The sequence below is a fragment of the Balaenoptera musculus genome, chromosome 12 (assembly GCF_009873245.2).
Source record: "Balaenoptera musculus isolate JJ_BM4_2016_0621 chromosome 12, mBalMus1.pri.v3, whole genome shotgun sequence".
Lineage (NCBI taxonomy): Eukaryota > Metazoa > Chordata > Mammalia > Artiodactyla > Balaenopteridae > Balaenoptera > Balaenoptera musculus.
Window position 1 is genome coordinate 69823597 of NC_045796.1, and position 13083 is coordinate 69836679.

A 13083-nucleotide genomic window follows, 5' to 3' on the forward strand; every position below is an offset into this window, starting at 1 on the left:
TCACTATCTTGTGCACAGTTAAGTAACTCAATGTCACGGGTAAAACCAAGTCATAAGACTCCAGAATTCAAGTTGAATGACTATTCCTGGCCACTGTTCCTCACTGTCTCTCCATGAAAAAAAACATCAGTGGGCCCTGTTATCTGAAAAATGCCACCATGAGGCAGTCAACCTCCATACCCTGTGGATTTTTCTAGTTCTAATTTCCAGGTCCTGTTTCAGTTACCTGTGTGGACAGTAATAGTCTGATGCACTGGTATGAATAAAACAGGTCCGCCATTCCCTAAGCAACCTTGAGGGTTGTGATGAACTCTAGGTAAATGAGGGTAGCTTGAGCATTTTGAAGAGGAACATATGAAATTGGTTGGGTTTATAATCAGAAGAGAGAAAGCATGGGCTTTAAGAAGGCTCACTTCTCATGGACCCTTCCCATTACAATGTGCCATCATCAACACTTTTTTTTTTTAATTGAAGTAGAGTTGATTTACCATGTTGTGTTAGTTTCAGGTATACAGCAGAGTGATTCAGATATATATCTAGATAGATAGACAGATATGTGTGCTTTTTCAGATCCTTTTCCCTTATAGGTTATTATAAGATATTGAATATAGTTCCCTATGCCATACAGTAGGTCCTTGTTGTTTATCTATTTTATATATAGTAGTGTGTGTCTGTTAATCCCAAGCTCCTAATTTATCCCTCTTCCCCTTTCCCCTTTGGTAACCATAAGTTTGTTTTCTATGTCTGTGAGTCTATTTCTGTTTTGTAAATCGGTTCATTTGTATCATTTTTTTTACATTCCACATATGTGATATCCTATGATCTTTGTCTGACTTCACTTAGAATTGCCATCATCAACTCTTTTTTTAAATTTATTTTTTATTGAAGAGTAGTTGATTTACAATGTCGTGTTAATTACTGCTCTACAGCAAAGTGACTCAGTCATACATATATATACATTCTTTTCCATATTCTTTCCCATTATGGCTTATCACAGGATATTGAATACAGTATAGTTCCCTGCGCTCTACAGTAGGACCTTGTTGTTTTCTACATATACCAGTTTGCATCTGCTAATCCCCAAATCCCACTCCTACCCTCCCCCAACCCTCTCCTCCTCAGCAACCACCAGTATATTCTCTATATCCTTGAGTTTGTTTCTGTTTCATAGATAGGTTCATTTATGTCATATTGTAGATTCCACATATAAGTGATATCATATGGTATTTGTCTTTCTCATTCTGACTTACTCACTTAGTATGATCATCTCTAGTTGCATCCATGCCATCATCAGTTCTTCACAGAAAGGGTACAGATGCTGGAGTTCAAGCCCTGGACAGCTGAGTGACGCCATAGCAGTACCTGCCAGATGGGCGGGAGGATGGAGCAGTTACCCATGTGGAGAGCCTGGCACCCAGTGAAGGATCAACTACATGCTCATTAAAACATAAAGCGAGAGCATGGTTCCAGGAGTGGCAGGGACTGCCGACCACCAGACGGAAGCATCCGCCCAGGGCCGCCTGCAGGACCCAGGCTGGCACCGGCCATGTGCCTCTGCCGGGGCAAGTGGCTTTCTCCGCATCTCGGGAGAGAACGTTCGGGGAATGAGGAGATGGAGCCCGGAGGCCTACTGGGAGCTGCAGCACCGGCTTTGCCAGGCCCCCTTGCTTCACAGTGAGAAACTCATTCCTCAGCCCTCAGTCAGGTGGTCTGCGGGGGGGTGGGGAGGGGGGAAGGGAGGCTGCGGAGGCTGAAAAGCTCCGGCTCTGGTCTCAGGCTTGACTGCTTCAAACCCCGCAGGGGTTCAACTGCTTTCAGATTTATGGACCCATAACCGCCGAGAACTGCCTTCTGCCTGCGTCCAGCGCCGCCACGGGGCCCAGGGGGACTCCTGGCTGATGCTGTTTGTGAACCTCTTTATCTCTCTAATGCCATGTTCCCTAAATCTGCGGTATGATGAGAAAGGGCGGCGGAGGGTGATTCATGCCCCCGTGACATTGACAATGAAATTCATCGAAATCAAATTTCTCCGGAGCATGCCAACAACATCCCGGCCGGTGCCCGTCTCAGCTCTAGGGCTGGGTTTGTTTGGTTTCTACAATGATTTTTCTTTTTAATGTCATTATTTTTATTATTGTCACCTAATGTTTTTATAATGTGCTTACTGAGGAGGTGGCTCCGCGCCCGCCAGCTCTCTGGGGACCGGGGATGGGGGTGGGCTTGTTAACCCCAAAGCTGTTGTTGTTTTTTTTTGTTTTTTTTTTAAATTTATTTATTTTTATTTATTTATTTATGGCTGTGTTGGGTCTTCGTTTCTGTGCGAGGGCTTTCTCCAGTTGCGGCGAGCGGGGGCCACTCTTCATCGCGGTGCGCGGGCCTCTCACTGTCGCGGCCTCTCTTGCTGCGGAGCACAGGCTCCAGACGCGCAGGCTCAGTAGTTGCGGCTCACGGGCCCAGCTGCTCTGCAGCATGTGGGATCTTCCCAGACCAGGGCTCGAACCCGTGTCCCCTGCATTGGCAGGCAGACTCTCAACCACTGCGCCACCAGGGAAGCCCAAAGCTGTTGTTTTGCGCAGCCCTCCAACCACCGGAAGGAAGCAGGGTCCTGCCCTCTCCCCTTCCTTAGCCCTGTCCTGACAAGCAACCCAACACTAAACGTGGAATCACTGACTTACCAGTTCAGTTGAGAAAAACCCCAGTATTAATTAATGACCTCAACCCACCCTCGCCTTCAGCCACCCACCTACCATTCTCCCAGTTAAATATCTCTGGATGCTTCCTTCTTTGTACGTCATGGCTTCTAGCCCCATCTTCCATCTTCCCACCCCGGAAAGCCATCGCCTCCCCTATTTGCCAGTATGCCTCTTAAAATGTGACAGCGAGAAAGACTGAATAAATAGTAGTACATCCATATCATAGACTATTAAGCATTATTTCTTTTTAATTAATTAATTAATTTATTTATTTATGGCTGTGTTGGGTCCTCGTTTCTGTGCGAGGGCTTTCTCCAGTTGCGGCGAGCGGGGGCCACTCCTCATCGCGGTGCGCGGGCCTCTCACTGTCGCGGCCTCTCTTGTTGCGGAGCACAGGCTCCAGACACGCAGGCTCAGTAGTTGTGGCTCACGGGCTTAGTTGCTCCGCGGCATGTGGGATCTTCCCAGACCAGGGCTCGAACCCGTGTCCCCTGCATTGGCAGGCAGATTCTTAACCACTGCGCCACCAGGGAAGCCAAAAGCATTATTTCTTAATACTTTAGATCTATCTATACACATTAACCCAGAGAGGTGTTGATGGTGTATCCTTAATTGAAGAAAGAAAGTTGGAGAGTAATGGGTTTTGCGGGATCCGCTTTACAAAAAACAATTACCTTGAAAATCTCATATGCATATGGATTTGTTTTGACGTATTTATATCAGCATGAATAACAGTGTGGGAAAATGCACCAGAGGCTATTTAGATGAGTTACCTGGTTTAGGGGAATGTTGGAAGGAGAAAATATTGGTTTTTCAAATACACCTAATCATGTTTCATTAGCTGCAGTTAACCCTTGTTAGTCGGGTAATTTTTGAAGAGGAATTTGGTAAAAGAATTTTCAATCAGTAAGTGACACATACTCTGATTTTTATTTTAAATGTGCCAGACACCCAAAGTCCTGCAGATGTGGCTGGGCCTGTACAGGGCTCACTGGGAACGACACTGACTGTGCTTCTATTTGGACACCTAACTCTCATCCCCTTTGTGGTTAATTCATATTGGGGCTAGAGTCCTTACTTGTTTTCTTTAAAACTGTTACAAAGATAGATCTCTTCCGTCCCGCCTATGTGCTTTTAAAGCAGATTTTTTTTTACTCTAAGTGCAGGACCTTAAATTTCTTTTTATTAAATTTTTTGTGTTGGTTTTGGCCTTTCGCTCCACTTGTCAAGATCTTTTAAAAATCTAGTCTTCTTAGCTAGCCTATTAGCCGTCCTCCCCAGCTTCATGCCAACTGCAAATGTGATCAGCGGGTCTTTTATGTCTTGATCCAAGTCCCTGATAAAAATGTTCAACAGGACAGAGCCAAAGACACAGTCTTGTAATTGGCCATCTTATTTTTATTTTTTAAATTTATTTGATTGAAATATAGTTGCTTTACAATGCTGTGTTAGTTTCTGGTAAACAAAAAAGTGAGTCACTTATATATATATATTCTTTTTCATATTCTTTTCCATTATGGTTTATTACAGGATATTGAATATAGATCCATGTGCTATACAGTAGGACCTTGTTGTTTATCCATTCCATATATAATAGTTTACATCTGCTAACCCCAAACTCCCAATCCAACCCTCCCCCACCCCTCCCCTTGGCAACCACAAGTCTGTTCTCTATGCCTGTGAGTCTGTTTCTGTTTCATAGATAGGTTCATTTGTGTCATGTTTTTAGATTCCACATATAAGTGATATCATACAGTATTTGTCTTTCTCTTTCTGACTTACTTAGTAGGATAATCTCTAGGTCCATCCACGTTGCTGCAGATGGCATTATTTCGTTCTTTTTTATGTGTACTTGCCTGCTTTAGATGAATAAGTACAAATATTTTGTATTCGTCTTTCAGTGAATTCCTTTCGTTGTGTGCAAGGCTCCTAATTAACAGAGAGATTTGCATTGGGCAAGTCGATAACCATCACCACCATCTGACTTGGAGATGATAACAATAAACACTAATCGTAAGCCCACGTGAGCCAACCTAGAAGCACAGCAGTGTGAGTCAGAGCCGTGGAGCATATGGCTCTGTCCACATCTGTTCGGAGGCATCCAGATGGAAGTAGGAGGTGGGCTGGGGGGGCCGGGGGGAGGAGCAGGCAGGGGGGAGGGGGAGGGGGGAGGGAGGAGGGAGCAGGCAGGTGAAGGCAGGCAGGAGAGGGCTTCAGGGACCAGGCTCCCAAATCAATCTCCACAATTGTGGGTTTAATGTATGAGCAGCGCGCACAGCTGCCGATGGCTCTCATCCGTGACGGTACAACTGTATGACAAATCCTTCCCGTCATACTTAGACAGCCATGTCTTCTGCTTTTTGGTTAATGGTCCTTTGACCCGCCTCCTCAAATCACTTCTTTGCAGGCCTTACGAGTCTTTGTCACCCATGTGTGGTAATGTTTTTCTTCTCTGCGTGGCTGTTTCCTCAGTGCCGCAACTGAGTAAGTGGCCCTCCTGCCCTGTTCCTCCACACTAACACTCCTCCACAGCCTTCCAGAAGCTGCCACACTCCTGACCTATACACCTCCTGAGACAAAAGAACAAACTCTCACCTACGTGATAGAAGGTGCAAATTCAAGCAGCCCTTGTTTGTGGTACAGCTCGAAGCAACATTTAACCCTCTTTGTGCCGCAGTGTCACACACTAAAAAAAGGAATTTCGTGACTGCAGCATTTTTCAAAGATTAAATGAGATGGCATGTGGCAAAGAGGTAGATGCTAAATAAATACGAGCTGAGTTGTAACCCGCAGAAGACACAGGCATGACTCACTCCGCACTTCTGGCTTTGACTATTTGCAGACATGGGTAGGGCCAGCAAGTGGTTCTAGAATCCTCAGTGTTTTGTCACGACTCTTCTTGGTCTGCTGAGAATGTGTTGAGAACTTTGTGCAGGATTCTCACAGCTGCACTGAGTCACTTCATTCACCCAACATTTGCTGACTGCCAACCCTCTGCAAACACTGGACCAGGGCCAAGGCGTACAAAGATGATGCAGGCGAGATCCTGCCACTCAAGTAACTGTCTAGTGCCCATGACTTACAGTGAGAAATACTCCTAGACCCAGAACACACATGCGCACACACACGCACGCATACACACAGTAGCAGCAACAACAAAAGTCCACATACCAGACCCTTACTAAATGCAATGTACTTGATATTTTCTGTTCTATCGCATTTTAAAAATTGATTTCACCACCTACTAATGGGATATTGACACACAGTTTTAAAAACTCCACTCTAAGGTTGGATAGGTGTTCTAGGTTCTGTTCTCATTGTTTCCTAGACTGCCCTGGGAATGCCACGTAAGGAGGTCCTCAGCTTGCCTGGGGGAGTCAGAAGACCTAACCCCTAAGTTTGAAGACTCAGGTATGCACAGGTCACTTGGTGTTCCTGGAAGAGGGAACAACATGGGCAAAGGCATGGACGAATGAAAGCATGAATGCTCAGAGAACTCCAAATAATTTTGAATAGGTAGAACCCAGGAAGCTTTAGGGAAAATGGAAGAACTATAAGGCTTTAGAGATAAATTTTCAAATAAGCAAAGGTTAAGGGACCAATGATTGAACACACAGAGGAAAAGATTTCTACTGCCAAGCAGGAAACCCAATCCAGCACACACTGTAGGCTCTGGGAGATGAGATTTCAGGGGAAGAAAAAAGAGGGTAAGTTTTTTAAAGTCAAATAGGTCCAAAAATATTCATGCCCTGGGTTTAAAAAGTAAAGTCTCTTGGGTTTTGCTGATTGTTTAGCAGTAGGAGGACATGGAGAAAGTGCTGGGCTGTGTGGAGGCATTATCAGCTATGTGCATAGGCACCTAGATTGGAGCACCCAGAGGTCCTTTTAGCAGAAGGCATGTCTGCTTCATGGACAGCAGTCGAGTTTGTCATAAAGAGCTCTGTAGCCTGCTAAAGAGTTTGGACATTAATCTGGCCAGGGAAGCCACTGGAAGATTTAAAGGAAGAGAATACCGAAAAATCGGCAGAAGCGTCAACATTGCTGTAGAGTAGAGTAGCAGGTGGATAGAAAGGAAGGATTGGCTGGAGGCAAGCCAACCAGATAAACAACCAATGTTAATAGTTCACAAGACTGTGATGGGAGCCTGAAAGATAACAGGGCTGAAGAGGATGAAAAGGAGGGGATGGCTTAGGAAATAGAAAGTTGGGGACTCAACATGACCCAGGGACTGATTCGATGTAGGGCAGGAGAGAAGGAAAATCCCAGGATGAAGCACTAAGTTACTAACTTGGGTAGCTGGGAGGATTGTGGAACTCCCCAAAGAGCAGATTTGGGGTATTTGGGGACGAAACAGGAGGATCAGGACAATACAAAGATACTTCCAGAGGACCCAGATTGGTGTCCTATGCATTACCATGGTCAAAGAAAGAATGATCTTCTACCCTCAAGGCCCCTATATCCAGGAATCATAGAGCTAGCCTCCCTGCTAGACCATGCGCCTAAAGTCAGAGTTAGAGCCAGGAGGAAGGGAAGGTGTCTGCCTGGTCTCATGAACAGAATGACACAGTAGACCCTTCTCTTGTGCACACAAGATGCAGTGAGGATTCTTGGGAGATTCCAAGCAATTCCTCCTTCTAGTTGGTTGGAGAGTTGGGTGGATAGAACAGCATAGGAGAGAAGTAGAAGGAAGCATTTGCCAGCTCTGCCTCCAGAAAATCTCATTGTCTGTCTGTCTGGATTCACAGGAGACACCCAGGTGTGCAGTATCTAGAGAATGTTCAGCTCCTCCCCAGACCCAAGGTTTGAAGGATGACGTCTGTCTTGGGTTGAATTGTTGTTTCCCAAAAAGATACCTCCAAGTTCTCACCCCCTGTACCTGCGAAGGAAACCTCTTTGGAAATAGGATCTTTGCAAGATGCGATTAAGTTAAGGAGAGGTGAGATCATCCTGGACTTAGGGTGGGCCCTAAATCCAATGACTAGAGTCTTTAGAAGAGAAAGAAAAGGCGGACTGAGACACACAGACACAGAGAGAAGACACCCGGGAGAAGACGGAGACAGAGATTGAGTGATACATCAGAAGCCAAGATGGCTGCTGGCGGCCAACAGACGCCAGCATGGAACCCATTCTCCCTCTGAGACTGACTACACCTTGATTTGGGGTTCCTTGTCTCCAGAATTTTAAAGTAATAAATGTCTGTTGTTTTAAGCCACACATTGGTGGTAATTTGTTATAGCAGGCTCCAGGAAACCAAGACGACATCCCAATTAGTACTTTCAGGACACTTGGGTAAAGGCCGCCTAGTGACTATCTCAGAAGTGATTATTACTCTCTGGGAGCTGGCCTCTTCTCTCTGGTCCATTTCCCTGGCATAGATGCACCTCCTCACCCTGGGTCTCTGTTTTCCTCCTTCTCTTTGCTCTTTTTTCCAGAGCAACAGCTTTTCTCCCCAACTCAGATGCTATTCTGAGCTCAGGGTAACAGCCAATTAAACAGGTCTTTACTGAAGCCCTGTGGAGTACTGCAGGCAGAGCCCAGGGGTGACACAGAGAGGAAAAGCATGATTTTCTTAGGCATTTGGTGAGAGTTTGGGAAAGCCTTCCCAGCCTGCGTTCCCTCATTCCTATTTTCACCAATGGGCTCCTGAAGAGGCAAAAGGCATATTATCAATCTTAAATTTTACCTGCTTGCTCTGCACTCCAGCTGCCACCCCAGTTTTCCCTTCTTTGGAAAGGTCTCCTGGGAAGAAGACCAAGATGCAAAGCCTTTCCTGTCCTGTCTTCAATTTGCACTATCAGCATCCCAGTTCCTTCCTGGGCCTTAATTCTTAAGTTTCAAAAAATACCTCATCAAGAAAAGGTTGGAGACCTCAGCTCTATTCTAAGGTTTGGCTTGAGCCTGAGGATCAGGAAGGTCACCATATCCTTAAGAAGTCACAGTTGGGGCTCCCCTTGGTGGTGCAGTGGTTGAGAGCCTGCCTGCCAATGCAGGGGACGCGGGTTCGCTCCCTGGTCTGGGAGGATCCCATATGTTGCGGAGCAACTGGGCCCGTGAGCCACAACTACTGAGCCTGCGCCTCTGGAGCCTGTGCTCCGCAACAAGAGAGGCCACGATAGTGAGAGGCCCGCGCACCGCGATGAAGAGTGGCCCCCGCTTGCCATAACTAGAGAAAGCCCTCGCACAGAAACGAAGACCCAACACAGCCAAAAAATAAAAATAAATTTATAATAAATAAATTAATTAATTAATTAAAAAAAAAAAGAAGTCACAGCATTCTCATTTCTACTTGAAAACCTAACACTCCCCAAAGAGCAACTATCTCCCCAGATTGTCCAAGTTCACTGACTGATCCTGATAGTGTCATATTGAAGTTGCAAACTTGGATGAACACTGGAATTAAAATGTATCTTTCCTCCTGGAAATTCAAAAAAAAATGAATGAAAGGACTTAACCAAATCCACAGGTGGCCCTGGGCCAGTCACTTAACCTCTGCTTGGCCCAGTTTGCTTATGGAGGCATTAAATGGGAGTCGTGAAAAGACATCTTATGAATTAATTAATTAATGATTTGAAAGGAGCTTTAAAAGTGCTATGCAAATGTTCAGCGTTATTGTAAGGCCCCTGGGAATCTGAGACAAAGCAGGGAGCCAAACTCCAAATTGAGGATTATAATCAAGGAGCAAATGTAAGCATTTTGGAATGTGAAAGAACCATTAATATTGGTTACTGTGATGGATTCGTTTTTTTCTAATCCAGATCAAGAGGTGAGAAACTTAAAATGTGGGTTCAGTTTTAAAATCCATGTGAGCCCAGATGCTTTCTGAGTGGTTACACTTCAGCAAATGCCTGCACATTAAAACAAAATAAAAAGATAGAAGGAAGCTGAGACAGGAGAAGAAGCAGGTACATAAAACCAATTCTGTCAGCATATGTATGAGCACAAACAGTGCATTGTGCCCACAAAATCAGATGATTAGCATTTGCAGATGTCTGTATATATAGTTCAAATACTGCAAAAATAAAACCTCTTGAACCCACCTAATTTTAATATTATACTCATTAGAGAGAGAAACCACTCTCAAACCACTAGCCTGTAGAAGCCCTCCAGGCAAAGCAGCTTGTTTTTTTCTGCTTTCTTTTCCTCAATAAATAGACCCCCTGGCTTTATGGGGGCCTGGGGCAGCCACTGATCCTTATAATTATAAACAAAACAGGGCATTAATTCATCCCTTTGAAAAAATATATTCAAATTAAGCTATGGAGACGGGGCTGTAATGTCTTCTAAAGGAATATGAAGCCATTTTAGCAGCAACGCCAACAAAAATCAAGAAACAACCCAAACCAGTTTTTCTTATTTAAACAACTTCTGGCTTCAGAAGTTGAACCATTATAGAAGAATGGTTTTGCCTGATGGAAAAAGCAGCTTTTAGTGTCCAGGCCTGACTTAATTTCTATTTTCATGCTTGAATTACACTCTAAGCTACCAGCACTCTGTTCCTTGGTTTACCAGACAAGAGCAGAATTTTCTAGACTGGCAGCTTTTCCTCTCCAAATCTTCATAATCCATGGGTAAGCAGCAATTACTGTGGAGCTCAGGATGACCTACTGAATGAGGAGACCAGAAAAGCAAGACACACCAGAAAATCTTCCTGTTTTCCAAAATATTTCCTTTTAAATGAGAAAAAAATCTTTGGTCTTTATTTTCCTGAGCTGTTTTTGTTGTTAATTCTGGTCCAATTCAGTAACCAATTATGGCCAAAGAGGCATTCAGGATTATCTGGGCAAATAATGATCCTCGAGTAATAGTAACTGCTTGAGTTCGCATGGTCCTTGAAGAAGCCACAGCTGCTTTTCCCACATCTATAACATTAATTACACCATGAAAATGTTAGGTGCTCAAAAATTTGGTGAAACTCATTTATTTATAGGCATTGATTTTGAAAGAGTATTGTGATCAAAATGGTAACCAACCCAGGCACTCTTTGGGCACAGTGATTCATTGCATGTATTTGGGCCTCCCTGGACCTTCGTAAGTACCAAAGTTGAGTTTGTAGGATTCTGCTTCTTTGGTAAGTAAGCAAAAAAACAAACAAATAAGGAAGCTCTCTTTAATAAAAATACACTTTTCTATTCTTTCCTAATCTGTTCCTAATCTCCTGAAATGGCAGAAGTAGGAATGTCTGAATCTCTTGAAAGGTTAGAATAATTCAGAGAAATTTCACCAGAAAGAAAAGAACATTTTTCAACCTTGCACTAAACATAAATTGTCTTATATTCCAGAAAACCCAAGAAGTTCAACTTTTCACGGTGACATCTCAGGAAATCCTAGATCCTAACTTTGCTCCCATGTTCCCCTGTCTTCAAAAGCAACTTCCTTCTAACCTGCTCTCCTCCCTGACCACCTTTTGAGAAACCCCGTTCTCTACACACAGGATCCCCCTCTCCTGAAGCAGTACATCCCAGGTCTGAGATGCTCAGTCTGGATTAAGAACCAGGTGCCTGGGGCTTCCCTGGTGGCGCAGTGATTGAGAATCTGCCTGCCAATGCAGGGAACACGGGTTCGAGCCCTGGTCTGGGAAGATCCCACATGCCGCGGAGCAGCTGGGCCCGTGAGCCACAACTACTGAGCCTGCGCGTCTGGAGCCTGTGCTCCGCAACAAGAGAGGCCACGATAGTGAGAGGCCCGCGCACCGCGATGAAGAGTGGCCCCCGCTTGCCACAACTAGAGGAAGCCCTCGCACAGAAACGAAGACCCAGCACAGCCATAAATAAATAAATAAATAAAATTAAAAAAAAAAAAAAAAAGAACCAGGTGCCTTCAGGAGACTAGATCACAATGGCCTTTGTCCCAAGGTGTGTGTCTGTCGGGGCTTTGACATGCTTAAGCCATGCAACCGAACACAGAAGAGGTGTAGGTTCCCCTTCAAGAGGTAAGCTGAAGACACGCCTACCCCTGCTGTCAGCAGGTAACTTTGGATCTCTGTTTGTCTTTGCCTCTGTCTCTCTCTTCCTTACACACACACACACACACACACACACACACACACATAACATTCATTCTCAGAAATTGCCAGTGGTGAAGAAGAGAAATATTTTCCTGAGTCTTAATTCACAATGCAGCCAGACTCATATTATTATTCAGAGCAATGTTAATTCCTTTCCTTTACCTTTCCCTCCCTGGCCCTTCCCCTCATTTACAAATTATGTCCCGTTGGGCTTTTCCTGGGATCAGAAACTGACCCATTAGGAAGCCAGAGATCTCTTAAATATCCTTAACCACACAAAGACCCTATGAATGTTTCATTCATGCATTCATTCAACAGATATTTATCCACTTCCTATAGCACCTTGTTAGGCATTTGGAATATAATGGTGAACAAACCTCCACACAGCCCCTTGCTTTTTTTTTTTTAACATCTTTATTGGAGTATCATTGTTTTACAATTTTGTGTTAGTTCCTGCTGTATAACAAAGTGAATCAGCTGTATGTATACATATGTCCCCATATCCCCTCCCTCTTGCGTCTCCCTCCCATCCTCCCTATCCCACCCCTCTAGGTGGTCACAAAGCACCGAGCTGATCTCCCTGTGCTATGCGGCTGCTTCCCACTAGCTATCTATTTTGTATTTGGTAGTACATATAAGTCTACTCTCTCACGTCGTCCCAGCTTACCCTTCCCTTCCCCGTGTCCTCAAGTCCATTCTCTACTTCTGTGTCTTTATTCCTGTCCTGTCCCTAGATTCATCAGGGGCACGGAGCCTCTTCCTCAATCTCTGGGCAGAAAATAAGTGGAGATCCTTCTTTCAGTTATATGTGTTAGAGGCCACACAGAAAGCACTCCCTAAATAAGTTATCATTTTATCATTGATTTGGACCAGGTTGCCTTTTATCTGGAGTGCTGTTGGTATAGAATTGCTATCACATGAGGCAGTGAGCTAGCCGAGCCTGGGAGAGCCTCTCAGATTTTTCTGATTCTCTAATCAAATGATCAGAGTGTCAAAGCCGAGCCTAGAGATTATCAAGCCCTCCCTCACCCACCCCCATGTCCCTGATGAAGAGATAGAAGGACAAAGACATGAAAGGTCTTGTCTAAAGTGAAACAGTTGTTAGCAGAAGAGGGAGAGCGAGGTGGGTCCCCTGCCTGCTGGTGCTCAGCGCTCCCCACCGCACCCTTCTGCCTGATAAGGAAAATCTGGCTTCTGGAATCTGACTCCTAGATGTTCTGCTGAAGCTACCAGTCACCACTGGCCAATCCGAGGGTGACTCAATAATCCCTATGCTGACCTCTTTGTAACCCTACTCACATTGAGAAGCAGGTGTAATAAATACGGCACCAACAGTCTCTCAGTGCTCCAGAAGAGGGGAGCCAGCACTGCTCTTCCAGAGGAAAA

At 44.8% G+C, this 13083-nt stretch overlaps 1 protein-coding gene across 3 annotated transcripts in view; it reads right to left on the reverse strand.

The window, feature by feature from the left end:
• Nucleotides 1-13083, reverse strand: part of SPACA1 (sperm acrosome associated 1) — a 204308-nt gene that overhangs the window by 116401 nt on the left and 74824 nt on the right. For all 3 annotated transcript variants that reach the window (XM_036870908.1, XM_036870910.1, XM_036870907.1), the window contains exon 2: nt 1255-1362. The gene's annotated coding sequence lies outside the window, so the exon portion shown is untranslated. The remainder of the gene's footprint in view (nt 1-1254; nt 1363-13083) is intronic.